This window comes from Schistocerca nitens, chromosome 1 (assembly GCF_023898315.1).
Source record: "Schistocerca nitens isolate TAMUIC-IGC-003100 chromosome 1, iqSchNite1.1, whole genome shotgun sequence".
Taxonomy (NCBI): domain Eukaryota; kingdom Metazoa; phylum Arthropoda; class Insecta; order Orthoptera; family Acrididae; genus Schistocerca; species Schistocerca nitens.
In genome coordinates, this window is record NC_064614.1 from 1,264,605,295 (window position 1) to 1,264,631,039 (window position 25,745).

The 25,745-nt window shown below is 42.1% G+C and overlaps 1 protein-coding gene across 2 annotated transcripts in view; it reads left to right on the top strand.

The window, feature by feature from the left end:
• Positions 1 to 13,638: 13,638 nt before the first annotated feature.
• Positions 13,639 to 25,745, top strand: part of LOC126239862 (malate dehydrogenase, cytoplasmic-like) — a 73,628-nt gene continuing 61,521 nt past the window's right edge. For both annotated transcript variants that reach the window (XM_049947890.1, XM_049947891.1), the window contains exon 1: positions 13,639 to 13,948. The gene's annotated coding sequence lies outside the window, so the exon portion shown is untranslated. The remainder of the gene's footprint in view (positions 13,949 to 25,745) is intronic.

The window sequence follows — 25,745 nt, forward strand, 5'->3', positions numbered from 1 at the left end:
TATGTAGAGCAGATTGTTCAGAACACCATTCATAAACAGAGATATATTAAAATTAATGGCAACAAAGAGACCTGACCTCTTTGAGGATGTCCACTTCAAAAATGGTATCAGTGAGCATGACGTGATTGTGGCAACAATGATTACCAAAGAACAAAGAACAACTTGCTTGTGTCTGTGTATGTGTGGTTGGATATGTGTGTGTGTGCGAGTGTATACCCGTCCTTTTTTCCCCCTAAGGTAAGTCTTTCCGCTCCCGGGATTGGAATGACTCCTTACCCTCTCCCTTAAAACCCACTTCCTTTCGTCTTTCCCTCTCCTTCCCTCTTTCCTGACGAAGCAACCGTTTGTTGCGAAAGCTAGAATTTTGTGTGTATGTTTGTGTTTGTTTGTGTGTCTAATGACCTGCCAGTGCTTTCATTCGGTAAGTCACATCATCTTTGTTTTTAGATATATTTCCCACGTGGGAAAAATATATCTAAAAACAAAGATGATGTGACTTACCGAATGAAAGCACTGGCAGGTCGTTAGACACACAAACAAACACAAACATACATACAAAATTCTAGCTTTCGCAACAAACGGTTGCTTCGTCAGGAAAGAGGGAAGGAGAGGGAAAGACGAAAGGAAGTGGGTTTTAAGGGAGAGGGTAAGGAGTCATTCCAATCCCGGGAGTGGAAAGACTTACCTTAGGGGGAAAAAAGGACGGGTATACACTCGCGCACACACACACATATCCAACCACACACACACACACACACACAGAGATATATATATATATATATATATATATATATATATATATATATATATATATATATATATATATATATATATATATATAAAAAACAGAGATTCCATGACTTACCAAACGGGAAAGCGCTGGTAGATAGGCACAATAAAAAACACACAAACACACACACAAAAATTCGAGCTTTCGCAACCCCCGGTTGCTTCGTCAGCAACCGGGGGTTGCGAAAGCTCGAAATTTTGTGTGTGTGTTTGTGTGTTTTTTATTGTGCCTATCTACCAGCGCTTTCCCGTTTGGTAAGTCATGGAATCTGTGTTTTTAATATATTTTTCCCATGTATAATGTTTCTTTCTATTTTATATATATATATATATATATATATATATATATATATATATATATATATACAAAGATGATGTGACTTACCAAACAAAAGCACTGGCACGTTGATAGACACACAAACAAATACAAACATACACACAAAATTCAAGCTTTCGCAACAAACTGTTGCCTCATCAGGAAAGAGGGAAGGAGAGGGAAAGACGAAAGGATATGGGTTTTAAGGGAGAGGGTAAGGAGTCATTCCAGTCCAGGGAGCGGAAAGACTTACCTTAGGGGGAAAAAGGGACTGGTATACACTCGCACACACACACATATCCATCCACACATATACAGACACAAGCAAACATATTTAAAGACAAAGAGTTTGGGCAGAGATGTCAGTCGAGGCAGAAGTGCAGAGGCAAAGATGATGTTGAATGACAGGTGAGGTATGAGTGGTGGCAACTTGAAATCAGCGGAGATTGAGGCCTGGTGGATAACGGGAAGAGAGGATATATTGAAGAGCAAGTTCCCATCTCCAGAGTTCGGCTAGGTTGGTGTTAGTGGGAAGTATCCAGATAACCCGGACGGTGTAACACTGCGCCAAGATGTGCTGGCCGTGCACCAAGGCATGTTTAGCCACAGGGTGATCCTCATTACCAACAAACACTGTCTGCCTGTGTCCATTCATGTGAATGGACAATTTGTTGCTGGTCATTCCCACATAGAATGCATCACGGTGTAGGCAGGTCAGTTGGTAGATCACGTGTGGTGCTTTCACACGTGGCTCTGCCTTTGATCGTGTACACCTTCCGGGTTACAGGACTGGAGTAGGTGGTGGTGGGAGGGTGCATGGGACAGGTTTTACACCGGGGGCCGTTACAAGGATAGGAGCCAGAGGGTAGGGAAGGTGGTTTGGGGATTTCATAGGGATGAACTAAGAGGTTACGAAGGTTAGGTGGACGGCGGAAAGACACTCTTGGTGGAGTGGGGAGGATTTCATGAAAGATGGATCTCATTTCGGGGCAGGATTTGATGAAGTCGTATCCCTGCTGGAGAGCCACATTCAGAGTCTGGTCCAGTCCCGGAAAGTATCCTGCCACAAGTGGGGCACTTTTGTGGTTCTTCTGTGGGAGGTTCTGGGTTTGAGAGGATGAGGAAGTGGCTCTGGTTATTTGCTTCTGTACCAGGTCGGGAGGGTAGTTGCGGGATGCGAAAGCTGTTGTCAGTTTGTTGGTGTAATGGTTCAGGGATTCCAGACTGGAGCAGATTCGTTTGCCACGAAGACGTATGCTGTAGGGCAGGGACCGTTTGATGTGGAATGGGTGGCAGCTGTCGTAATGGAGGTACTGTTGCTTGTTGGTGGGTTTGATGTGGACAGACGTGTGAAGCTGGCCATTGGACAGGTGGAGGTCAACATCAAGGAAAGTGGCATGGGATTTGGAGTAGGAGCAGGGGAATCTGATGGAACCAAAGGAGTTGAGGTTGGAGAGGAAATTCTGGAGTTCTTCTTCACTGTGAGTCCAGATCATGAATGTCATCAATAAATCTGTACCAAACTTTGGGTTGGCAGGCTTGGGTAACCAAGAAGGCTTCCACTAAGCGACCCATGAATAGGTTGGCATATGAGGGGGCCATCCTGGTACCCATGGCTGTTCCCTTTAATTGTTGGTATGTCTGGCCTTCAAAAGTGAAGAAGTTGTGGGTCAGGATGAAGCTGGCTAAGGTAATGAGGAAAGAGGTTTTAGGTAGGGTGGCAGGTGATCGGCGTGAAAGGAAGTGCTCCATCGCAGAGAGGCCCTGGACATGCGGGATATTTGTGTATAAGGAAGTGGCATCAATGGTTACAAGGATGGATTCTGGGGGTAACGGATTGGGTAATGATTCCAGGCGTTCGAGAAAGTGGTTGGTGTCTTTGATGAAGGATGGGAGACTGCATGTAATGGGTTGAAGGTGTTGATCTACGTAGGCGGAGATGCGTTCGGTGGGGGCTTGGTAACCAGCTACAATGGGGTGGCTGGGATGATTGGGTTTGTGAATTTTAGGAAGAAGGTAGAAGGTAGGGGTGCGGGGTGTCGGTGGGGTCAGGAGGTTGATGGAGTCAGGTGAAAGGTTTTGTAGGGGGCCTAAGGTTCTGAGGATTCCTTGAAGCTCTGCCTGGGCATCAGGAATGTGATTACCTTGGCAAACTTTGTATGTGGTGTTGTCTGAAAGCTGACGCAGTCCCTCAGCCACATACTCCCAACGATCAAGTACCACGGTTGTGGAACCCTTGTCCGCCGGAAGAATGACGAAGGATCGGTCAGCCTTCAGTTCACGGATAGCCTGTGCTTCAGCAGTGGTGATGTTGGGAGTAGGATTAAGGTTTTTTAAGAAGGATTGAGATGCAAGGCTGGAAGTCAGAAATTCCTGGAAGGTTTGGAGAGGGTGATTTTGAGGAAGAGGAGGTGGGTCCCGTTGCGACGGAGGACGGAACTGTTCCAGGCAGGGTTCAATTTGGATAGTGTCTTGGGGAGTTGGATCATTAGGAGTAGGATTAGGATCATTTTTCTTCGTGGCAAAGTGATACTTCCAGCAGAGAGTACGAGTGTAGGACAGTAAATCTTTGACGAGGGCTGTTTGGTTGAATCTGGGAGTGTGGCTGAAGGTGAGGCCTTTGGAAAGGACAGAGGTTTCGGATTGGGAGAGAGGTTTGGAGGAAAGGTTAACCACTGAATTATGGTGTTGTGGTTCCAGATTGTGTTGATTGGAATTTTGAGGCTTTGGATGGAGTGGAGCTGGAAGTGGGAGATTGAGTAGATGGGAGAGACTGGGTTTGTGTGCAATGACAGGAGGTTGAGGTTTGCTGGCAAGGTTGTGAAGGGTGAGTGAGTTGCCTTTCCGGAGGTGGGAAACCAGGAGATTGGATAGTTTTTGGAGGTGAAGGCTGGCATGCTGTTCTAATTTGCGGTTGGCCTGTAGGAGGATGCTCTGAACAGTCGGTGTGGAAGTCGGAGAGGAAAGATTGAGGACTTTTATTAAGGATAGGAGTTGACGGGTGTGTTCCTTGGCTGAGTTGATGTGTAGGTGAAGGATTAGGTGGGTGAGGGCAATGGATTGTTCAGTTTGGAACTGGTATAGGGACTGATGGAAAGAAGGGTTGCAGCCAGAGATGGGAACTTTAAGTGTGAGGCCTTAGTTATAATAGAGGGAAACATTCCACGTAGGAAAAATATATCTAAAAACAAAGATGATGTGACTTACCAAATGAAAGTGCTGGCAGGTCGACAGACACACAAACAAACACAAACATACACACAAAATTCAAGCTTTTGCAACAAACTGTTGCCTCATCAGGGAAGAGTGAAGGAGAGGGAACGACGAAAGGATGTGGGTTTTAAGGGAGAGGGTAAGGAGTCATTCCAATCCCGGGAGCGGAAAGACTTACCTTAGGGGGAAAGAAGGATGGGTATACACTCGCACACACACACACACACACATATCCATCCACACATATACAGACACAAGCAGACATATTTAAAGACAAAGAATTTGGGCAGAGATGTCAGTCGAGGCGGAAGTGCAGAGGCAAAGATGTTGTTGAATGACAGGTGAGGTATGAGTGGCGGCAACTTGAAATTTGCGGAGATTGAGGCCTGGTGGATAACGGTAAGAGAGGATATATTGAAGAGCAAGTTCCCATCTCCGGAGTTCGGATAGGTTGGTGTTAGTGGGAAGTATCCAGATAACCCGGACGGTGTAACACTGTGCCAAGATGTGCTGGCCGTGCACCAAGGCATGTTTAGCCACAGGGTGATCCTCATTACCAACAAACACTATCTGCCTGTGTCCATTCATGCGAATGGACAGTTTGTTGCTGGTCATTCCCACATAGAATGCGTCACAGTGTAGGCAGATCAGTTGGTAGATCACGTGGGTTCTTTCACACGTTGCTCTGCCTTTGATCGTGTACACCTTCCGGGTTACAGGACTGGAGTAGGTGGTGGTGGGAGGGTGCATGGGACAGGTTTTACACCGGGGGCGGTTACAAGGATAGGAGCCAGAGGGTAGGGAAGGTGGTTTGGGGATTTCATAGGGATGAACTAAGAGGTTACGAAGGTTAGGTGGACGGCGGAAAGACACTTTTGGTGGAGTGGGGAGGATTTCATGAAGTATGGATCACATTTCAGGGCAGGATTTGAGGAAGTCGTATCCCTGCTGGAGAGCCACATTCAGAGTCTGATCCAGTCCCGGAAAGTATCCTGTCACATGTGGGGCACTTTTGTGGTTCTTCTGTGGGAGGTTCTGGGTTTGAGAGGATGAGGAAGTGGCTCTGGTTATTTGCCTCTGTACCAGGTCAGGAGGGTAGTTGCGGGATGCGAAAGCTGTTGTCAGTTTGTTGGTGTAATGGTTCAGGGATTCCGGACTGGAGCAGATTCGTTTGCCACGAAGACGTATGCTGTAGGGAAGGGACCATTTGATTTGGAATGGGTGGCAGCTGTCGTAATGGAGGTACTGTTGCTTGTTGGTGGGTTTGATGTGGACGGACGTGTGAAGCTGGCCATTGGACAGGTGGAGGTCAACATCAAGGAAAGTGGCATGGGATTTGGAGTAGGACCAGGTGAATCTGATGGAACCAAAGGAGTTGAGGTTGGAGAGGAAATTCTGGAGTTCTTCTTCACTGTGAGTCCAGATCATGAATATGTCATCAATAAATCTGTACCAAACTTTGGGTTGGCAGGCCTGGGTAACCAAGAAGGCTTCCTCAAAGTGACCCATGAATAGGTTGGCATACGAAGGGGCCATCCTGGTACCCATGGCTGTTCCCTTTAATTGTTGGTATGTCTGATCTGCAAAAGTGAAAAAGTTGTGGGTCAGGATGAAGCTGGCTAAGGTAATGAGGAAAGAGGTTTTAAATAGGGTGGCAGGTGATCGGCGTGAAAGGAAGTGCTCCATCGCAGCGAGGCCCTGGATGTGCAGGATATTTGTGTATAAGGAAGTGGCATCAATGGTTACAAGGATGGATTCTGGGGGTAACAGATTGGGTAAGGATTCCAGGCGTTCGAGAAAGTGGTTGGTGTCTTTGATGAAGGATGGGAGACTGCATGTAATGGGTTGAAGGTGTTGATCTACGTAGGCAGAGATACGTTCTGTGGGGGCTTGTTAACCAGCTACAATGGGGCGGCCGGGACGATTGGGTTTGTGAATTTTAGGAAGAAGGTAGAAGGTAGGGGTGCTGGGTGTTGGTGGGGGCAGGAGGTTGATGGAGTCAGGTGAAAGGTTTTGTTAGGGGGCCTAAGGTTCTGAGGATTCCTTGAAGCTCTGCCTGGACATCAGGAATGGGATTACCTTGGCAAACTTTGTATGTGGTGTTGTCTGAAAGCTGACGCAGTCCCTCAGCCACATACTCCCGACGATCAAGTACCACAGTCGTGGAACCCTTGTCCGCCGGAAGAATGACGATGGACCGGTCAGCCTTCAGATCATGGATAGCCTGGGCTTCAGCAGTGGTGATGTTGGGAGTAGGATTAAGGTTTTTTAAGAAGGATTGAGATGCAAGGCTGGAAGTCAGAAATTCCTGGAAGGTTTGGAGGGGGTGATTTTGAGGAAGAGGAGGTGGGTCCCGCTGTGACGGAGGATGGAACTGTTCCAGGCAGGGTTCAATTTGGATAGTGTCTTGGGGAGTTGGATTATTAGGGGTAGGATTAGGATCATTTTTCTTCGTGGCAAAGTGATACTTCCAGCAGAGAGTACGAGTGTAGGACAGCAAATGTTTGACGAGGGCTGTTTGGTTGAATCTGGGAGTGGGGCTGAAGGTGAGGCCTTTGGAAAGGACAGAGGTTTCGGATTGGGAGAGAGGTTTGGAGGAAAGGTTAACCACTGAATTAGGGTGTTGTGGTACCAGATTGTGTTCATTGGAATTTTGAGGTTTTGGAGGGAGTGGAGCTGGAAGTGGGAGATTGAGTAGATGGGAGAGACTGGGTTTGTGTGCAATGAGAGGTGGTTCAGGTTTGCTGGAAAGGTTGTGAAGGGTGGGTGAGTTGCATTTCCGGAGGTGGGAAACCAGGAGTTTGGATAGTTTTTTGAGGTGAAGGGTGTTATGCTGTTCTAATTTGCGGTTGGCCTGTAGGAGGATGCTGCCTGGAACAGTTCCATCCTCCGTCGCAGCGGGACCCACCTCCTCTTCCTCAAAATCACCCTCTCCAAACCTTCCAGGAATTTCTGACTTCCAGCCTTGCAACTCAATCCTTCTTAAAAAACCTTAATCCTACTCCCAACATCACCACTGCAGAAGCCCAGGCTTCCGTGAACTGAAGGCTGACCGATCCATCGTCATTCTTCCGGCGGACAAGGGTTCCACAACCGTGGTACTTGATCGTCGGGAGTATGTGGCTGAGGGACTGCGTAAGCTTTCAGACAACACCACATACAAAGTTTGCCAAGGTAACCCCATTCCCGATGTCCAGGCGGAGCTACAAGGAATCCTCAGAACCTTAGGCCACCTGCAAAACCTTTCACATGACTCCATCAACCTCCTGACCCCACCGACACCCCGCACCCCTACCTTCTACCTTCTTCCTAAAATCCACAAACCCAATCATCCTGGCCACACCATTGTAGCTGGTACCAAGCCCCCACAGAATGTATCTCTGCCTACGTAGATCAACACCTTCAACCCATTACATGCAGTCTCCCATCCTTCATCAAAAACACCAACCACTTTCTCGAACGCCTGGAATCCTTACCCAATCTGTTACCCCTGGAAACCATCCTTGTAACCATTGATGCCACTTCCTTATACACAAATATTCCGCACATCCAGGGCCTCGCTGCGATGGAGCACTTCCTTTCACGCCGATCACCTGCCACCCTACCTAAAACCTCTTTCCTCATTACCTTAGCCAGCTTCATCCTGACCCACAACTTTTTCACTTTTGCAGATCAGACATACCAACAATTGAAGGGAACAGCCATGGGAACCAGGATGGCCCCTTTGTATGCCAACCTATTCATGGGTCACTTAGAGGGAGCCTTCTTGGTTACCCAGGCCTGCCAACCCAAAGTTTGGTACAGATTTATTGATGACATATTCATGATCTGGACTCACAGTGAAGAAGAACTCCAGAATTTCCTCTCCAACCTCAACTCCTTTGGTTCCATCAGATTCACCTGGTCCTACTCCAAATCCCATGCCACTTTCCTTGATGTTGACCTCCACCTGTCCAATGGCCAGCTTCACACGTCCGTCCACATCAAACCCACCAACAAGCAACAGTACCTCCATTACGACAGCTGCCACCCATTCCAAATCAAATGGTCCCTTCCCTACAGCATACGTCTTCGTGGCAAACGAATCTGCTGCAGTCCGGAATCCCTGAACCATTACACCAATAAACTGACAACAGCTTTCGCATCCCGCAACTACCCTCCCGACCTGGTACAGAGGCAAATAACCAGAGCCACTTCCTCATCCTCTCAAACCCAGAACCTCCCACAGAAGAACCACAAAAGTGCCCCACATGTGACAGGATACTTTCCGGGACTGGATCAGACTCTGAATGTGGCTCTCCAGCAGGGATACGACTTCCTCAAATCCTGCCCTGAAATGTGATCCATACTTCATGAAATCCTCCCCACTCCACCAAAAGTGTCTTTCCGCCATCCACCTAACCTTCGTAACCTCTTAGTTCATCCCTATGAAATCCCCAAACCACCTTCCCTACCCTCTGGCTCCTATCCTTGTAACCGCCCCCGGTGTAAAACCTGTCCCATTCACCCTCCCACCACCACCTACTCCAGTCCTGTAACCTGGAAGGTGTACACGATCGAAGGCAGAGCCACATGTGAAAGCACCCACGTGATTTACCAACTGACCTGCCTACACTGTGATGCATTCTATGTGGGAATGACCAGCAACAAACTGTCCATTCGCATGAATGGACACAGGCAGACAGTGTTTGTTGGTAATGAGGATCACCCTGTGGCTAAACATGCCTTGGTGCATGGCCAGCACATCTTGGCACAGTGTTACACCGTCTGGGTTATCTGGATACTTCCCACCAACACCAACCTATCCAAACTCCGGAGATGGGAACTTGCTCTTCAATATATCCTCTCTTCCCGTTACCCACCAGGCCTCAATCTCTGCTAATTTCAAGTTACCGCCACTCATACCTCACCTGTCATTCAACATCATCTTTGCCTCTGCACTTCCGCCTCGACTGACATCTCTGCCCAAACTCTTTGTCTTTAAATATGTCTGCTTGTGTCTGTATATGTGTGGATGGATATGTGTGTGTGTGCGAGTGTATACCAGTCCTTTTTTCCCCCTAAGGTAAGTCTTTCCGCTCCCGGGATTGGAATGACTCCTTACCCTCTCCTTTAAAACCCACTTCCTTTCGTCTTTCCCTCTCCTTCCCTCTTTCCTGCCGAAGCAACTGTTTGTTGCGAAAGCTAGAATTTTGTGTGTATGTTTGTTTGTGTGTCTATCGACCGGCCGTGTCTATCGACCGGCCAGCACTTTCGTTCGGTAAGTCACATCATATATATATATATATATATATATATATATATATATATATATATATATATATATATATATATAATTTTTTAAATTTTGATAACATCTCCAGAATTTCCCCAGAATTTCCCTGCAGTCGTGCTATTCATCTGTGTCCTCGGTGGCTCAGATGGATAGAGCGTCTGCCATGTAAGCAGGAGATCCCGAGTTCAAGTCCCGGTCGGGGCACACATTTTCGGCTGTCCACATCGAGGTATATCAACAACACCTGTTGGCACCTGAGGGTTTCCGTTAGTCATCATTTATGAAGTAAAAGTTCCTGTAGCAAAAGATAGGTTACATAGGTGGGTTAAGGGCTCAGTAATCAAGTCCCCACACTTCTTTATAATGAAATCAGGTATATCATCTACACCTGCAGAGTGTTTCATTTTGAGACTTTTTATTGTAAGCTGTACTTCTTCTACATTTGTTGGGTACAGAAACATTGATCTGCTTGAGACTTTTTCTCTGTTTCTGTCTGACGTTTTCTATTAGAGGTCTGTTGTAGTAATTTCTCTGTTACATTTATAAAATAGTTATTAAACATATTAGCTATTTCCTGTGAGTTATTAATGTTTCCCAAGCCAGCCTTTAATACTATATTATTAACTCTATTTTTGTAAGATTTGGTTTCTTTCTTCCCAACTTGCCATATTGCTTTGGTTCTGTTTGAAGCATCTTCTATGTATTTGTCGGTGTCTCATTTCTTTGCCTCCTTTATTATTTTATTTAAGATAGATTTATATTTTTTAAAGTAACTATCAAACTACTGGGTTGTGTTGTAGCTTCTTGCAATATTGTGAAGGTATTGTTTTCTAGCACAAGATTTCATTATACCACTAGTAATCCACTTGTTGCTTTTAGTGGTTTGGGTTGTTTTGGCTTTCAGTGGAAAAGCAAGATCAAAATAATATTTAAAAATATTCATGAATGTCTGAAACTTATCAGAAATAATGGGAAGGTATCTCCGTGATATACAGTCAGTGTAAAGAAACTTCCAAAGAAACAGACACTACTGCATAATATGTGTAAACCAAAGGGTAGGGCTATAAATAGAGAGGTGCTGAATGAAACACATTAGTCTGTCAAGAGAGCAATGCATGATGCCTTCAATGACATAACATAATATTGTCAAGTGACATTTACAAAATCAAAAGAAATCCTGGTCATATGTAAAGGCTGTTAGTGTCACCAAAGTTAGTGTCCAGTCCCTAGCAAATTAGACAGGAACTGAAACTGAGGGTCGCAAAGCAAAAGCTGAAATGCTTAACTCCATTTTCATGTGTTCCTTTACAAAGGAAAATCCAGGAATATTGGCACAATTTAATCCTCGTACCACTGAAAAGATAGAAATAAATGTTAGTGTCAGTGGTGTTGAGAAACAGTGAAATCATGATATCATTAAAACTGAACAAAGCTCAAGGCCCTGATGGAATCCCTGTCACATTATATACTGAATTATTTGCGACCGAGTTAGCTCCTCTTCTCACTATAATCTATTGTAGATCTGTTGAACAAAAAACCATGCCCAGTTCTTGATAAAAGGCACAGGTCTCACCCATCTACAAGAAGAATAGTAAAAGTGATCCACAAAACTACCATGAATATCCTTGACTTCAATTTGTTCTAGAATCTTAGAATGTATTCTGAGTTCAAACATAATGAGGTATCTTGAATGGAATGACCTTCTCAGTGCTAACCAGCATAGTTTTTGAAAACATTGATCATGTGAAACTCAACTCACCCTTTTCTCGCATGCCATACTGAAAGCTTTGGATCAAGGCAACCAGGTAAATGCAGTACTGCACTACACTTATTATCAAAAGTGCAATCATAGAGGACTTTTTGATAGGGAGGACACAGCATGTTATCTTGGATGGATGTCATCATCTGATGTAGAAGCAGGCCTAGCTTCACATGTGCCCATGGAAGTGTGTTGTGACCCTTATTGTTCATGTTGTGTATTAATGACCTTGCAGAAAATATTCATAGTAAAATCAGGCTTTTTGCAGATGAAGCAGTTATCTATAACGAAGTACTATCTGAGAGAAGCTGTATAAATATTCAGTCAGCTCTTGATAAGATTTCAACATAGTGCAGAGATTGGCAAGTTGCTCTAAATGTTCAGAAATGTAAAATTTTGCACTTCACAAGATGAAAAAAAATGTAATATCTTAAGACTATAATATCAATGAATCACTGTGGAATTGGCCAACTTATACAAATACCTGTGTGTAACACCCTTTAGGGATATGAAATAGAATGATCAGATAGGTTCAGTCATGGGTAAAGCAGGTGGTAGACTTCAGTTTATTGGTAGAATACTGGGGAAGTGCAATTAGTCTATAAAAGAGATTGCTTACAAATCACTTGTACCACCCATCCTAGAATATTGCTCAGGCGTGTGGAACCCGTACCAGATAGGACTAACAGGAGATATTGAACATATATAGAGAAAGTTAGCATGAGTGGTCACAGGTTTGTTTAATTTGTTTGAGAGTGTCACAAAGATACTGAAGGAACTGAACTGGCAGACTCTTGAAGTCAGATGTAAACTATTCCAAGAATGTCTGTTAACAAAGTTTCAAGAACTGGCTTTAAATGATTTCTGTATGGATATGCTACAACCCCTACATATTGCTCACATGGGGATTTTGAGGATAAGATTAGAATAATTACTGCATGCACAGAGGCATTCAAACAATCATTCTTCCCATGCTCCACATGTGAATGAAATATAAAAATGAACCTAATAACTGGTACAGTGGGACATACCCTCTGCCATGCACCTCATGGTGGTTTGCAGAATGCAGATATAGTGTAGATGTAGACAGAATGGAAGTGTTATTTCTTTAAACCAAACACATGTTAGATACGGCTCAATCAGGCAAAGAAAGGTCTGAAAATGAAAAACTAAGCAGTAGCCAGTGTTGAATATAACATAGGAAACCAAGGAGTAGAAGTTTTGGATCAAATAAGTAGTTACTTCTCATCATTACATAAAACCATTTGATGGTACCTGAGACTTCTCTGTGAATTCATCTTGGACACCTCAGTGGTAAATGGAATATTGTATGGGAAACTAACTGGAAAAACAATGCAGATGAAGTACTTCAGGAATAATGGAAAGTCCAGGATGGAATAATTACTTCTGCATGGAAATGATACAACATTTACTTGGAATGCCAACAGAGCTCAAATTGTTGCATGTCTCCAGGAGCCAACGAAGATTACCACAGTGATGTACAATGATTCCTTCTTTCTTTCACTGGTGCCATGTCCCGCACTGACGCATGGTCGGCATTGTTAGGAACGGATTTGGCAAGGTTAGTGGAAACAGGTGGCCGGATGCCCTTCCTGCCGCCACCCCGTACCCCCCCGGGACGGAATTAGAGTGGGGTAGGCTGTGCTAAGAATTAATTGTTAAGGAAAAAATCCAATAGATTGTGCTGTTTCCAAGATTAGGTAGTACAAAAGGTCACAAACTAAACAGATGAGCAAAACAGAAAAGCATGAAGACATGTGAAGAGTATTATGTGAGGATTGCTGAGCTGCATGGATATTCTGAAGCTACAATATGAATGAGGAATGTAATATTCTGTGAAAAGTGCACTAAATGGCACTGCCCACAATGTTATTCAGAGACACACTGAATATATTATTTACCTGCATACTCATGTCTAGTCATCTATTCAATAAAGTGCTTATTGTACATCTAATCATGTCCTTTCTTTTAATTTATAATTCACCTTTTTTTACACTTAGTTTCTGCATTTATTATTACTATTCAATAATTAACGTGCAATAGTAGGCAGCCTCATGACAGACTGACATGCCATATTTCTGCAGGCATCCCAGATTTCTTTCTCTTTTCAAAATCATTTCATATAAATAATCTGTGTTAATTAACTGTGGTATGAAATAACTTTATTTTATGAGATTTCCAAATTATTTTGTTAATGTGAACTGGTGTGGCCTGGGCTGGTGGCTAAATATCCATCACTAAGTGTGCAGCAGTCAGCATGTTAAATAGATGCTATGTTAAGTGTGATGCTATAGTTGTAATTATGATGCTGCTCATTTTGACAGTTGACGAATATTCCATCATGTTATAAACACATGCAAAACTAATTTTGCAGGTTGGAGCACATCTCCGACTAGACGCATCATGTGTGGATGGTGCTATCATATGGGGTAACTCATGGGGTGTGCACTTCTTACCTGATCTCTATCATGCTACTGTTACTTTGCCTGAAACACTGGCCAGACTGAGAGAAAGAAAGCAGCCAGCACGTAAAGTAGTTGCGGATGATGTGTGGCTGAAAAAGGACCTCCATAAAGTTAGTTCAATGACTGTGTACCATAAATGTTTTTTATGAGTAGATGTATAGCTCTCAAAGTTTCAAATTGCAATAAACTGAATTGATCTTAATCAACTTTCATCAATAGTATAAACATTTTTACAGTATGAAACTTTGAGATTTATATCTGTTGCATCTCGAAGATCTTATATTGAAGTATCTTGAACAGAATGATGTGCTCCACATCAACACTACTCAGCAGCTAGTGCTAAATATTAGGGTAACTTAACTGATTACAGAGGAGATTACCACTGTCTGTATACAGGAAAAGTTAGAGACATTTGTAATATGATCCATTTCTTCATGTAGGGTATCACAGCCATGTGTGTGTGTGTATTTTAAGTAGTCACTAGTTTAGTTTTCTAATGATGCACCATCTAGCTAAGTTATATTTCTAATTATTTTAGATCCAAAATGGAATAAAGACTTCCTTTCTCCTTTTCCCGGATTTCACCTCAGTCTGTAGACAAATGATGCTTTGTCACACTGTTCATTCTGGACTTGTTTTTTACAATATTGTCCTGTATGTACAGGGTGGTCAGGAACAGTCTGATAAGCTGTGCAGGGTAGGCTGTGCTAAGAATTAATTGTTAAGGAAAAAATCCAATAGATTGTGCTGTTTCCAAGTTTATTAGTACTGAAGTTAGCAAATTAGGCTGTTGCATGAACAAATACAAGTGGCCCAACAGAAACAGTGTCACCAAATGCATTCTTTGTTTGGTTTCCTAAAACCATGTGAATGGGTGAATGGCTGAGCAGTCTTGTGTGCCACCATCCATGCTGTGAGAGCAACTGACACTGATTGTATCTGATGACTTGTTTGAATTCGGACACACAATGGACTGTTTGACTGACTTCAATGTAAATTAACTTAGAAACAGTGCAACACATCGAATTTTTTTCGTTACAGTAATTTATCAGCACAGCCTACCCTGCAACACCATTACAGGTTCTCAGACTGTTTCTGACCACCTGTATATACTTATACTAATATATAGTATGTTGTGTCACTGACACATTTTTTGATATGTGCACAGACAGATTCAAATTATGTGTTATGCCACTGATATTTTTTCAATCTATGGACACACTGATTCAAATTGCTGCATTGTTTCTGTAAGTATGTCCTGCATAAGAAGTGGCAATTGATGTTTAGCATTGGAAATGAACACACAGAGTGATCTATAATGTGGCATTACTTTGGAGATGATTATTACTGTACTCAGTAAGGATTCCAATTTCAATTCTCATTCCTGTACATGATGTACTCACTTTTCGTAGTCCGATTCCAAAAGGATTTTAGAACATTACACACAATACAAAAATTTAGTGACAAGGATTATGCAAGTAGTAGAGGTGTTGTCTTGTAGCATAAGACTGCAATTTCAACCCGTATGTCAACTTTCCCTTTAACTTTCAATCTGGGTGATTGTGACTGCCATTGGTCATACAGCAAAAGTCCCATCTGTTCAGTATATTCCTATGAAGTCTATAATTTTGATTTTCAAGTTTCTGTCATTTGTGCTGATGGAATTTGCAAACACAACAATAAATGAAAGAAGCTTGAAGTATTTTGCTGCAAGATGCAGCTTAACCACATTTCTAAGTCATCCCAATAAAATATGATGTGTAAGTGAAATTGTAAAGTTCTTTTGGAATTACCCTATACTTGATGTACCTTTAACTATATATGACGGTAGTATCTGTTCCCGAAAGAACAGTTACCATGGATGACCAAGCAGCTTTGCTACAAATGAAATGATAATTAAATAGACGCCCTAGCTGCAAACAGGCGTTGATGTACTTCATTGGGGACATGTTGAAAATGTGTGCCCTGACCGGGACTCGAACCCAGGATCTCCTGCTTACATGGCAGACGCTCTGTCCATTTGAGCCACCGCGGGCACAGAGGATAGTGCGTCTGCAGGGAGTTATCCCTTGCACGCTCCCCATGAGGTCAACATTCCCAACATGTCCACACCACTACATTCACCTAATAGATGTTTGCCCATCATACTCATTACTCGTGGCAGATTAATCTACCAAGTCCCGTATGAGTTCGGGCATAGTGTGTGCATTCGCACAGGAAGGTCAATGGCCAGGAAGCCATATTTTAACTATATATGATGGTAGTATCTGTTCCCGAAAGAACAGTTACCGTGGATGACCATGCAGCTTTGCTAGAAATGAAATGATAATTAAATAGACAACCTAGCTGCAAACAGGCATTGATGTACTACATTGGGGACATGTTGAAAATGTGTGCCCTGACCGGGGACCTGTTTGCAGCTATGGTGTCTATTTAATTATCATTTCATTTCTAGCAAAGCTGCATGGTCATCCACGGTAACTGTTCTTTCGGGAACAGATACTACCGTAATATATATTTAAAATATGGCTTCATGGCCATTGATCTTCCTGTGCGAACGCACACACTATGCCCGAACTCGTACGGGACTTGGTAGATTAATCTGCCACGAGTAATGAGTATGATGGGCAAACATCTATTAGGCAAATGTAGTGGTGTGGACATGTTGGGAATGTGGACCTCACGGGGAGCGTGCAAGGGATAAGTCCCTGCAGATGCACTATCCTCTGTGCCCATGGTGGCTCAAAATGGATAGAGCGTCTGCCATGTAAGCAGGAGATCCCGGGTTCGAGTCCCGGTCGGGGCACACATTTTCAACATGTCCCCAATGAAGTACATCAACGCCTGTTTGCAGCTAGGGTGTCTATTTAATTATCATTTCATTTCTAGCAAAGCTGCATGGTCATCCATGGTAACTGTTCTTTCGGGAACAGATACTACCGTCAATAGTTAAAATATGGCTTCCTGGCCATTGACCTTCCTGTGCGAACGCACACACTATGCCCGAACTTGTACGGGACTTGGTAGATTAATCTGCCATCTGCCACGAATAATGAGTATGATGGGCAAACATCTATTAGGCGAATTTAGTGATGTGGATATTTTGGGAATGTGGACCTCACGGGGAGTGTGCAAGGGATAAGTCCCTGCAGACGCACTATCCTCTGTGCCCGCGGTGGCTCAAATGGATAGAGCATCTGCCATGTAAGCAGGAGATCCCGGGTTCGAATCCCGGTCGGGGCACCCATTTTCAACATGTCCCCAATGAAGTACATCAACACCTGTTTGCAGCTAGGGTGTCTATTTAATTATCATTTCATTGATGTAACTTTGTTCGGTTTCTTTGTACATTACACTTGAAAATGGCTTGTAATGCCACAGTTGGCCAACCATGCAAGATGTAATAAAGTGAGTACTTCTATCCACAGCTGAAGTGCTAACCTTTAAAATGTATTGTAATAAACTCGGGAAATTATTTTGTGACATCAGATACCGGTCGCCCCATGTTGGGCACCTACACTGTAGTGAATTCAAGAAATTAAATGAAATCAAAGGGGTTTCTGTATGAATATAAAAGATTGCTTATATGTTCAAAACATGAAGAAATGTATTTATTTTCTTGCTGTTTACACAAAACAAAACAAAATTATAAATCTCAGGGCTGATTTGAATAATTGACATGACTCAGTTATTAAGGGGAAGTAGGAAGGAATGAATCGTCTCACCATTCTCATTATCGTTTGTCATATACTGCTGTCAGTGGCAGGCACTGCATCGGTACAGTGCATCTCATCGGATCTGTGCTGCACATGTTGGCTGCTCTCATTAGCAATCATGGCTTTGCAGCAGGTCCCAGGTACAATCTCCATGTTGTCTGCCCGTCATCGGTTACATGGCCAAAGCTGTGCTATCACAGTGTCAGAAGGCAGATGTTGGCGATGGGTGGAAGAGTGCCCATGTCCTCTTGCTTATGCGGTGTTTCCATGACTCCCCCTTTTCACTTCTCATCCTTCTGTCCACTCAACTACTCTTCAAAACATTATTCCTTTTTGTGTTGTCAATGTAGCCCAATGACAAATTGCCATTTCATTGTCATACCTCTCTGTGCAGGGTGGAAATTTTCTATCTGGTGTGGGCTGGCGTGTGCCTCGTGAATTGGCATCTTTCTCATGATTTCACATTCTTAAGATGTTTCCTGCATTCCGAGGCTGTCAGAAGAGCAGCTACACAACACTTCTTCATAACCGCTCTCTCTGCCTGAGCCCTGGACAAACTCATGTTTGGTTTCCATCCCAAAATCTGCTGCTTCCATCATTTACAAGGAATGTCCTCACCATCAAGGAAAACATCTTCATAAGAATGCTGGCTTCTTTCACACACCAGCGCCAATTCCCCACGATTTTTGCATGCTCCTCCCTGTGCCCGTGGGTTGCTGGAATTGTTGGCACATCCCTGTTTTCTAAGGCAGGTAAAATGACTGCTGCAAGGCCAGAAGAACTCAGATGTTTCAGCGCATACATTCTTGGCATTCTGTCCTAATGGCTGCAGGTGTCAATCAGCTGTTGGCCTGCTTCCCATTTTCAGATGGGCCCTTTTGCATCATGTCCCTTCTTGAGTGAGGCGAGGTCGTCGGCCCAGCTTCTCGCTGTTTGCTTGCAGAATGTCTGCACCCAGGTGCTCATCCCAGGGAGTTCGACCCCTTCCTCCTCCATGGCCACTTGGCAAAAGTGGCTGCGGTATTGCAATATTTTAACACATTTCTAATAGGAACAGTAGTCTTAACCTTAATTTACACTTTTAGGTCCAAACAGTCTGATAAATTATAGAGATGGCTAACAAGGTACACTTGTAGAATCCCACAGCTATGCACTATGAAACATGAATTCATCACTGCCACTGAAGAGATACTGACAAATGATTTGAATATAAAAAATGATTTGATTATTCTTGGGCAGTAATTTCGAAAATCAGACTTCATCCTAACATGACAAAGAACCAGTGCGTGCTGCTACCACCTATGAAATAGTCACGTGAATGTTCAGCAACATATCCAGTACGTTCATAAATTAAACTGGTGCAAAAACTAGTACAAGACCCAAAATAACTGGAACAAGACTGTGACAACGGGACTTCTGCCATGTTGCTTATGTAACAATTTAACAAGTGCATTCATAATTTAGCATTGTTAAATACATGTTTTAATAAAACTACAATCAAAAATTTATGAATTTATACATGCCCTGCATGACTTAAACGGCAGGATGAGATAAACAGTTTCTTTATTTGGTTATCATGCTTGTTATATGGATGAAACATGAAAAGTTATATAAAGTTAAGTTCATTGGCAATGACTTTTTATTGTTATACAAATTACTACAAAATTACTCTGGGCTGAAAGATGCTACCATATTTTAAGTATCCTTATACTCAATGTTTTTAACAGAACTTTTACAGAGCAAAATTGTGACACCTTGATTCTTGTGTTATGTCAATTACCAGATTGCTTTTGTAATCAATTAATTTCATAATTACACTATCTGTGTGGTATAAAATTATCTAAATATAACATTTCAAGTGAATGGTAGTCAGTAGAGTCTGAGTTACACATATAAACAAAGTTAGTTGGCGTTCACAATAAGTTAGTGTAATATACAACATGAGTATCAAGTATTCTGGCATAGAATACTCTGGAGAATTTGGATATACAAATATGTCTCACTCTGCCACATTCCTAGTTCCCCTCCACTGGCTACCTACACTCTACAGTACTCCACCACCATATATCAGAAGGCAAAATGCTCTTGTATGGTATCCAAGAATGACATCAAGAAATCGTCCAATGTCTAAAGGACCCAGAGAGTCAGAAAATACCTCCACTTTTGAAATTAAATGGAATGAGGAGTGGACCACCAAAGCACCTCCTCTGTGGCAATACAGGGCTAGATTCAGCTGACAAGGGGAGGCCACAATGTTTTGAACGCAGATTTTCTGCAAGCTTTGTACAATTGTACTACTCCAAGAGGACAAAAAAATGTGTAAGCAGTAGCGTGTACTTTTCAAGCGTTACTGAGAAAATCGCAAGATAATTTTGGTCATCAAATATGTATCTGTGCGTGGCCATTTTAACCACGAAGTGGCTGCAGCCGAGTTGTGATGGCAAGGTAGCTCAGCATGTTCGGCCCGAGCATTAGTTACCCTTTATAATATATAAATTGAGTGAATGGATCATCGAACAAACTGAATGGGTGTCATCAGACGTCCGACCTGAAGAAATTCAATGAACAATATAGAACAATTTTTTTTTTTTTTTTTTTTTTTTAAGTATTTAGCGTTCAAGCCGCCGGATTGCTGGATTGAGTTCAGTTCGTCAGTTTTTATTTTTATTTTCAACAGTCATTTTCTTTATTATTTATATTACAATTGATATAATGGGGAAAATACGTGTAACCAGATGAAATTTTATTAATGTTATAATGTTATTTGGCAGTCTACCAATTTTTACTGTCACAAATAATGTAATTATCATAACTATCGACTAGTAAGCGACCAAATGCATAAAGTCATACTAAAAATGTATGCTTTTCCATGATTTGAGAAATCCCTTATACCTGGAAGGAGCCCAAAACGGCTTGTTACCTCCAAGTTTTGACTGGCACAGAAGGCTTTTGAAAGATGTACAATTAATTGTCGCTTACAACATTACGAGTACAAGTTGCGGGATGGTATTTTTCGTAAAAACATGGAAAACATAAAGTTAAACGGCACCGCATACGCAAGGTCTTTTGAAGTTTTCTGTGGAAAAACAAACCTTGTTAACATTTTCAAAAACATCTCTTTCAGACGATAGTTTGGAAGCAAACTATGCATACAACAGTATTTCCTTAAAAATTGGCACTGATAATTGGTTATGCAGTATCGAGTGTATTTTAAATAGGGTCTTCCGAGAAGCAATTTCTCGTTTTCTTTCGATTAAATATGAACAGTTTTGAAGACACGGACAAGCATACATTTTCAGTATCACTTTATGCGTTTGGTCATTTACTAGTCAATAGTTATGAATATTATATTATTTGTGATAGTAAAAATTAGTAGACTGCCAAATAACATTGTAAATTTAATAAAAGTTACACCTATTTTTCCCATTATATCAATTGTAATATAAATAGTAAAGAAAATGACTGTTGAAAATAAAAAAAAAAACTGACGAACGGAACTCGATCCAGAAGAGATCCACTGGCTTGAATGCCAAACACTTTAAAAAAAAAAAAAAAAACATTTTGTTCTATATTGTTCACTGAATTCGTTCAGGACGGAGTCCAATGACACCCGTTCAGTTTGTTCGTTCATCTGTTTGCTCAGTTTTTTTATTAGAAAGGGAAGCTAACGAGCTGACCGAACATGCTGAGCTACCATGCCATCACCATTCAGCTGCAGCCACTTCATGGTTAAAATGGCCCTGCACAGATACATATTTGATGACCGAAATTATCTTGCGATTTTCTCAGTAACGCTTGAGAAGTACGCGCTACTGCTTACACATTTTGTTGTCCTCTTGGAGTACTACGAGTGTACGAAGTTTACAGTAAATCCACATTCCAAACATCGTGGCCTCAACTTGTGAGTGCAAACAAATCAGAGATGCTGTGCTGCCTCAGCAGTAAAATGGGATGTCCAACAACTAGCTGCCTATGAACAGTAGAACTGAAAACCAGACTTTGAAAGACTTTACCTTCTCATCAGGGGCTATCTGGGAAAGGAAGTAGGGGTGCATACATGGTTGGAGGTTATAGCAAAATGTGGCATGTGGCTTGAGCTCCATTGACTTACCTCATGAGGGCTGTAGTTGTGGCACTGGGTGAAAACAGCGGCAGAAGTCATGCTGCCATATAGGAGGAGGCAAAATGAGAGTGCATGGCTAAGAAAGAGGCAACTGGAGGGCTTATGTGGCTGTTAAGAACATTGTGGTGTCTTGGTGTCTGTCACCCCACTTGTTGTTGTGGCCACAGCTGCTTATGATGGTGAACCAACTGGCTCTAGCTGCCCATGACTTTGAATACCGTCAACCCTTGCAGTCAATGATGATGCCTGGGGTCCATCCCAAGTGCAACCAATCTAGCAAGCCCTGATCCCTCAGTCAACATCATATTACCATGCAGGCTCCCAAATAGGGGCCCATACATTTAGCTGCTCCTTGGCTGTGTTGGGTAAACCTTTTGGCTTCAAATAGCACATAAAATCTGCTGCACTGTAAGCTAGACAAATCATTTCACTACATGAAGATGTTCAGAATGTGCCCAGAGTTAACAACATCACTATGTACTTTGATTACATGTTGGATTTTTCTTTGGACTGTTTGTACTTTGGTGTTAATGGACTCCGTTGCGTCAGCTCACAGTTTTTCTTGTGAAGCTGTTTGTCCCCATTGTCAGGCAAGTATTAATTCTAAACATAACTATTAAATTCTCCATCTAATTCATGAGCATTTGGTATTTATGGGTTTGAACGCAAGCACTACTTTGTAGAACTCATGTCTGTTGATTTTGGTCTCGCAACAGCACCACTTCTCTTATCTCTACTTTGGCATATGTAACAGATAGTGCTTGTTTTTATCTTCTGGGATAAAAAATGCATTTTTTGTGCTAAGCTGTTTCAGTTTCATGCCATCATCTCTTTGCATTTCATTTCGTACTTTACTGTCCCAAGTTTGTTTGTTAACAGGACCACCCTCCCATGGAACATTTCTCAACAGTTCTTGAGCTATTCTTTAATCACAGCTTCATGTATGTTCCATCCTTCACATATCCATAATACCGGTATTTGTTGTATTTCACCTATAACCTTTTCCTTGAAGGCATTGCTGATATGTGGATTGGCCAAGTTTCCACCACATGCTTTTTGTTGCTGTTTTCTTTAATTTTTTTCTTCTTTCTGTAAGTGTAATCATAGTCCCTTCCTAAAAGTCTGTATTGGGTCATTACATATTCTCCCATTACAAACTCACAGTTATTGAGTTATTTCAGCTGTAGTCTTCCACTCATCATCAAACGTATCTAACGTTTTCTTCCACTTCTGTAAGTAATTAACTGTCTGCCTGGCTTCTCAGAAAAGCACATTACATACTACCACATACCTTAGCATGGCACTCCGTTTCCTTATTGATTCCTCTCATTTACTCCCCATCCACCATGAAGTCAGCTGAACACCTTTTCTAGTGACCCCTAGGAAATGATTTAGATCTCCACTTAGGGTAAATCTACATCCGTTCTCAAGGCTCTTAAGTTCTTGAATCATAGCATTCCAGACAGCATCCTTTTCATCTCATCATGACCAATCTGCAGAACATAGATGCTAAGGGTATTGAAAGTCTCTTAAAAGCAAATATTGATGTTCATTATTAAGTTGTTTTCCTGCTTTCATCTTGATGGGGATAGTCAGCTTAGGCAAAATGATTGTTACACCATTCCTTCTTGCCTGTTTTTCTTTCTCGTATCTTCTGTAAGCTCAGTGTGTCATTCTCTGTCATATCAGCTACCTTTCCTGAAATGAGCTAGCTTATTTAGATGAGCCAAATCTAGACTCAGTAGCCTTTGATTGCATCTTGCAGGAAACAGGTGGGCTTCATGCCTCTAAAGGAATACTGTTGTGGTGTGCGTACTGTAAGACCTTCGGTACACACACCATCAGATTATTTGACTTGTCGCTCTAATGAAGTAGGCGAGTGTCAGCAATATGTCTCGTGGTCTTATCGTGGCATGTTTATCTTCTGCCGTTAGGTCAGATGATAGAAATGCCACTTGCATGCTTAGAGTAGCAGATTGACGGTGACCAACTTTAAACAGAACTTGATTAATTTTCACACACATTTATTAAAATAATAACAAGCATAAAAATAACTTAACTTGGTTCTGGATGCTATTTACAATTGACAATCTGAAGTTCATTTGATCTTGTTATGTTAATCTTATTCTCACATGTCTCTGATACATGACAAAGTGTCTAATCTTTTATCTTCATGACTATGTACAGGAATATGATAATCTTATTAGGCACAGACTGAAACTTGACTATAGACTGGTACAGACTGGTGCAGACAAATTCAGACTAATGGAGACTAATGCAGACTGGTGCAGATTGACTAATCGGAGGTCTGTAAACTCGTTATAATACCTCGAGCGTTCAGGTATCACTGCGCGAGTGTGATCCGCAAGGAGAAAAGGTTCTACGTTAGCAACAATCTCATTGGCTGCACTACATATTAATATGCAGATCGGCAGAAGCAGAATTTGGTCCGTCTCTAAGACAGCGCCATCTCGTAGTGCGGAGACGGATGAGCGCTGCGTCTGCGCTGTTGTGCTTAGCGTGGCGCGCTCTAGTGGGAAAGTTGTGTACGCGCTGACTATGCGGAACTATGTACACAACAACTGTAACAGTTTCTGAGGCATTTCTTGAGCTGTATCCCATCTTCATTTTCGCATTTTATTTTCCAATACCATAACTCAATGAGACATTGTTTCGTTCTTGAAAGTGCTGTACAATCTTTCCAAAGATATACCAACCACGGGAACTGTCTGTTCTGATGGAAGAACATCAGTTAAAAGTTCTTAAAACAAAGTCTATAGGTTTTGAATCACAAATCGTGAAGAGAAGACACAACACAGAAATCCACATGCTTTCACAGCAAACACCAAGAATATACATAATAAATTCTGGAAGAGTTCAATGGGCAGGCCATCTGATGAGAATGAAAAAGGGTGAAGTAGTTTCAGGAATATTCATGGTGAAATCATTTGGTAAAGTATGGGTGGGGGGGGGGGGGGGCAGGGACTTATGAGTACATGGGTAAATGAAATTAAAACAGTGCGCAGCAAGATGGGTGTAAATAACTGACAGGAAGCAGCAGAAGGTAGAAGCCTTTTGAGGCAACTTGTCAGACTGAGATGGGAGCTTCAAGTGTCTTAGAAACCAAGATGAAGATGAAGAAGAAGAAGAAGAAAATTGCTGATATAAGCCACAACATAGCACCTTTTTTTTTTTTTTTTTTTTTTTTTTTTTTTTTTTTTTTTTATATGATTGACGGAACCTACAGAAGACTAAACTTAACAGCCAGATGCTCTTCCTGTCACCATATGTCCTCCTTTGTCTAGGCTGGGGACTTGCAACAGCTTTGTTGAATCACTCAATCTACGCAGCAAGGTGTAGATGGAGATTTATTAGAGAAAGTAAAAAGAAAATACATTGATATTGTACAAGATCATCAAAGCAAAAATTAAATTTGTACTGAATAACTGCTGGGAAAACTGTGGATCTGTGGGCATGAGAAGCACTTGCAGAACAACTTCACTCTCTGCAAGGTTAAAAGACCTGAGTCAAGGCTCACACTGTAAGAAAAAACAGAATTAAAGACAAAATGATGTGAATGTAGGAACATATGTCAACATCAAAGAAACTCCATGACACTAACAATTAAAATATTACAGTGCCCTTTCACATTTTCCATACATGATTAAAATGAAAGACAAAGCCTTACCTTTAGGAATGTAGACACAATGACCATGTCCTTCAACATACAATACTTCTCATGCTTGCATACAAGAAGAATTTTTTTCAATACATTTACATCACGTTCTTTGTTGGCTGATATCCCACTTTGATGTGTAAAATGAAACTTTATGTGAACATGTTCTAATGTTACTTAAAATCTGTCTTGATTGCAAATTTTTTTATTCATATGACCGGTTTCGGGTCATTCAGAACCATCTTCAGATCTGACATTTCAGTTACAGTAGTAACCCGTCCAAATCCAGCAGCTTTCACATGCTACGTCATGTGAAAGTTGCTGGATTTGGACGGGTTACTCCTGTAACTGAAATATCAGATCTGAAGATGGTTCTGAATGAACCGAAACCA